The 5206-nt window shown below is 46.8% G+C and overlaps 1 long non-coding RNA gene across 2 annotated transcripts; it reads left to right on the forward strand.

Moving 5' to 3' along the window:
* The first annotated feature begins 833 nt into the window (after nucleotides 1–833).
* On the forward strand, nucleotides 834–2666 carry LOC4329264 (uncharacterized). Of its 2 annotated transcripts, XR_010739718.1 has the most exons (3): nucleotides 834–1403; nucleotides 2222–2281; nucleotides 2410–2666. It is a non-coding gene; the product is annotated as an uncharacterized lncRNA (long non-coding RNA). The 2 variants fall into 2 exon arrangements; XR_010739717.1 differs by having other exon boundaries at nucleotides 2222–2666.
* The last annotated feature ends 2540 nt before the right edge of the window (nucleotides 2667–5206 follow it).

A 5206-nucleotide genomic window follows, 5' to 3' on the forward strand; every position in this document is an offset into this window, starting at 1 on the left:
GCGCCGAGATGAGGCCGCGGCTTCAAGAGGGGCCCGTGCGCGGGCTGTGGTTCCATTGATCGCGCTAAGCTTCTCGGTGGGTGCCTGCGGAAAAAACTGAAATTCAATGGCACCCCATGCCATATAGAATGCATGGCATCCATTACAAGATTTTGACACCTGACAACTAAACCTCTACGTTTCCAGTTTTACTAGCGAAGAAATTGCTAGGCTCGCCGAGGCCGGCGACAGCGACGCACACAGAAATGAGGCGGCAGCGGGCAAGCGGCCGGCGGCGGCGACGCACGCATGAAATTTACGCGGCCACCACCGCATCAGATCGCGGGGCGTGTTAATTCAAATGACGTTAGTCCTGAAGATTGCGCGAATGAACAAAGTGCCTGAGTGTGTTATGATTTGAGAGAGTTAATATGCATGCTGTGGCGATGCCATAATTAATTTCAGCCTGGTACTTCACTAGGCTAGCTGTTCATTACTTCATCGGTTAAATTAAAACCTGCCCTGAATTGGCGAGCTGAGAGCGATTCAGGGCGGCGTGTTCGCACGCGGAACTATCCACGTCGCCCCCGCGCCCTGGGAGGCAGCCTCCCTCCTTGTGCCCGCTCGCCGTCCGATCGGCTTCATTGAACGGTAGGATGATGAGGGTGGAGATTTTGCAAAAAGACCCTTTACATTGTTAGTAATTTGTTGTAGGCCCTTCACAAGAAGGAAAACTTTATATGAAGAAGAGAAAAATCCAAAAATAGAACTGCGCTCGAAAACATCGAACAGAAAGGGGTTCTTTTGAAAAAATGAGCATACCCAATTGGCCAATCCCCCTCCCACGAAACCCTAGCCAGCCACTGTTCCCATGCCATCCTCCCTTGCTCTCCCTGCCGCTGCCTTTTCCCCTTCCTCCCCTGCTATGGTGGCTCGTGGCTTGAGCCTCGCCGCGCCGCAACTGCCCGCCCACCGATGCCTCTCGCTGGATCTGGCGAGCTTGTCAGGAGAAGGGAGAAGGAGCTTGGGGGAACGGCGGCGGCGGCAGCCGAAAGCAGGCGCGGTGGCATGAGCTAGGGCTGGAAATCGATGGGACGCCACTAATCTGGTCCCAGCGCAACACCCCATTCACGAGATTAGAGCTTGAGGTTGACGGCGAGGTGGTTGATCCCGGCTCAGGAAATTGGGCGGTCCGGACGGATGTGCAGAGGTAATTCTCCAAAGTAAACCTCCCCTCATGTCCCAGCCACTTGATTGTTCTTGCTGCCATCCTCAAGAGCAATGGATCTAGCGAGTGGATCTGCCTGGAACTTGTTCGTTCTTGAGTGCATTCTGGGAGCACTGCATCTAGCAAGTGGATCTTTGCTTGTATCCATTTTTGCTTTGACGTCACTCTGCTGGTATTTGGTGAAAAAAAAAGACAGGTATACTTTCTTCCCTTTCCCCCACCTCTAATGGTTTGTGCCTGCAATGGAGCAATCGATATGGTCAAAAATGTTTTACCCACTGCAATGATCCTTCAGCTGATAACACTCGGTTTCAGCATGGTCAGGATGGATCGATTTGTTGCAGAACAACAGATCCATCACCAAGCAGTCCATTGCCATCTCCACCATGGGTTCCTTCATTCTTAGTAGTCCGTTGCCATCGTCATCTTGGGCTCCTTAATTCTTAGTGCATGTAGATTGCAGACCCGTTGGTGCAAGACATGCTCTGCAATGCAGAAAACTTCGCACCTCTGGCTCAAGTTAGTATGGGAAAAGGTGGTGGCTGCTGGACTATCAATTGTCTGGCTTACTATATTTCTTGCAATTCTGTATACACACCCAGTGATAACTTTAGGTTGCACGAGTTGAAATTATCTAGCAATCAAACTTAGTGGCTTTTTACGATTTACTGTCAAGTGATAGAGACTCCCATTACCTGACCTTGTACTGAATATATATGTCTCTTTCAGAGCTGCAAATAGGGATAGCATTTTTTTACTAGATGTTAATCATAGATTTGCATGGTATGCAAATTGCGCTTAACATCTTCTCTTGAAACTAAATTGTAGCTGTGGCTTTTCTTCCTTGCCATTCGTGTTATGGATTGCACGAATGAGTGCTGTATATATTTTTTTTCGTGCCTTGCCATTCATATTAAGGATTGCATGAATGACTGCACAGCTTTTTATTCTTTCTGTTGTTGATGCACTGACCTTAGTTTCCTTTTGGCAATGATTGGCTCATTATCTTCAAAGGGTTTAGGTGGTATGCGCTGCTGGGAAAAAGATGAAATTTGTCACTAGCAAATACTTAAGGTAAACTGTGATGAAGTTTCTAGAGAATGCAAATTTGGGAGGTTGTGTTCGGGGATACAAGTTGTGATTTTTTTTTTGAACTACCGATCCAGGCAAAACTAATATGATTTGCCACCCTATATGAACAGGTATAAGTTGTGGTGCAGTCCGATTTGTAGCTAATCTGGGGATGAGCGACATTTTTCTGAATCAGATTCATTCATTGCAATATAAAGCTTTAAAGGGCAATATAAGCAATTTCGTTCTAGCTGATGATTAGTGGATAGTAGCAATGTAGTTTAATTTTAGAAAGAAAAGGAGTGATGCATAGGGAAGGAAAACCTTTTGTTCAAAACAAAATTATATCATTAGATTTCTCAAGACCTTGCTGTTTTGTGTTTTGCTATTCATTGAGCATTTTACCTAAGGCCTAGTTGAACTAAATTTTGCTTGAACTCTTGAACCCAGCCTCATCCCGTCAGGACCTCATCTTCGATGCAATTCCTATGCATCCAACAGCAAGAAAGTGGCGTCGATTAATCCCTAAGAGCGAGGGATCGGAGTGGATTGAGAAAAAATAATTCAACACCACAATAAAAATGAAATAAATTATCTCTAAATCTGCTGTCAAATGACAATTGCGTCTCATCAAAGAACATGAAACTTGGTTGGATGTTTTGACTTAGTAAAATTTTTAGGATCCCTCATTACATGGATCTAGTATAAGCTGTTACCCTCTAGGGTTTATTGTTTATAGGGTATATTATATGAATGCCTTTATGATGGTGACATTTACAGGGGTAACCAATGTCTATTAAGTTGTGGGCCTCCTAACAGCCTTCTCGGGTTGGGCCCGTGCGAAGTTGCGTCCCTGCTTCGCCCTAGGCTCCGCCTTCGTGCTTCGCCATGGGCCTCGCCTTCATCCAGACTTGGCTTCTGGTTGTTTTACAGCTCATTGGTGGTTTTGGCAGGTTCGGATGAAGGCCCTCATGATATGTCTCCACCAAAATCCTTCATCGATCCCTTGTAGGAGGGATTAATCGAATAATGACCGTACAAGTCGCTCCCTAGACCCTATGCCACTGACTCATCCATGTGCGCATTGTAGACGCGAGTTGGTAGAAGGCTAGGAGCACACGCGGCAGAAAATTTTTTTTTATGGCACTTGGCACTTGCTGAGTGCCATATAGAACGCATGGCACCCCTTGCCATATTTTGCATGATTCTGGAAGCAACTAGACCTTCTGAAACCATGCCTTTCCGTTTTTCTTAAAGAAAATCAACTTATGAATGGCAATCGCTAAACTAGCTTAGGCCGGCGGTGGAGTCAGGTGGCGGCGATGCACGCTTTTTTTTTTCCGCCGCGTGCCCCTTCCCTTATGCTAAGGGCAGATGCTATTTTCAACCATATATTATTTTTTTTGGCAAAGTTGCCAAAAAAAATGTCTACGTTTAGTTGTGGCCGAATTTGGCCAATACATAAGAAATCCTGCCAACATTTTGGCAATATTGATATCTTGCCAAAATTTTGGCATTGCCAAAACTTGGTTAGGTTTATTTTGGCTACAATCTGAACAGGCCTTAAGAATTATTTTTCTACGATGCCAGCAAAATTACACACTACTCCTTCCGTCCCATAAAAAACCAATATATTACTGGACGCACAGTTATTAAAACCGGACCGGACCGGCGATCCGAACCAGGGCCTCGGTCGGTCCGCGGTCCAGCCAAAAGACAGGCCATGTAATCAAACCGGAGTTGAACCGCCGGTATTAGGTATGAACTGGAGAAAACTGGCCTCGGCTGGTCCGCGGTCTAGCCAAAAGACCGGCCATGTAATCAAATCAGAGGAAAACCGGTTGAACTACCGGTTTTAGGTATGAACTGGAGAAAAACTGTACATTAGATCGGGGAATAAGCTGGTAACAGGGCAGTGCAGTCCAGCCAAAAGACCGGCCATGTAATTAAACCGGAGGAAAACCGATTGAACCGCCGGTTTTAGGTATGAACTGGAGAAAAAATGTACATTAAAACTATACATTAGATCGGGGAATAAGGTGGTAACAGGGCAGTGCGGTCCAGCCAAAAGACCGGCCATGTAATTAAACCGGAGGAAAACCGATTGAACCGCCGGTTTTAGGTATGAACTGGAGAAAAAATGTACATTAAATTGGGGAATAAGCCGGTAACAGGGCAGTGGGAACGTGGGATGGGTGAGAAGAGAAAAATAGGAGGAAAAGGGCCGCGCATAGGATTCAAATTGCCTACCTGTGGTCACAAGAAGTAATCTCCCACCACTGTGCTATGGACTCGTTGATGTTTTTGATTAATATGTGAAGATATTTGACTCGTGTTGAGCCGGCGGTCCAACCGGTTGAGCCATTCAAACCGTGAACCGAGGGCTTCACCGGTTCCACGTCCGGTCCGGTCCTAATAACTTTGACTGGACGTGACATATCCTAGTACTATGAATCTGGATATACCTCTGTCCAGATTCATTGTACTAGAATATATCACGTCTAGTCTTAGGTTCGTTTTTTTGGACGGAGGGAGTTGAGAAGATCAACCCCCCCACCCCACCCCACCCCAAACACACACACTGTGTTGCGCTGCTGCCACTCTGCACCTCGCAGCGCTGAACGGGATGAATCGGAGAGGGGGGAACGAATTGGCGACCAGAGAGACTACCTAGACCAGACACCCCGCGACCATAGACCAATCAGACTAGGTTGTCTATTCTCCTTTTCTAGACAACATAAAAACAGAGCAAAGCCCCAATTCGAAAACCTGTTGTGCAGTAGTAGAGCAGCAGGCAGACGCGACCACGCAAGGTGTGAGAGAACCGGGTGTTCGAGGCCGCCTGCCTCCGTTGACCGGTCCACGGTGCCCCTAGCAGACATGCCACGGCCATGCAACGCCGTCCAACGATAGCGCGCCGTGAGCTAC

The sequence above is a fragment of the Oryza sativa genome, chromosome 2 (genome assembly GCF_034140825.1).
Source record: "Oryza sativa Japonica Group chromosome 2, ASM3414082v1".
Taxonomy (NCBI): domain Eukaryota; kingdom Viridiplantae; phylum Streptophyta; class Magnoliopsida; order Poales; family Poaceae; genus Oryza; species Oryza sativa.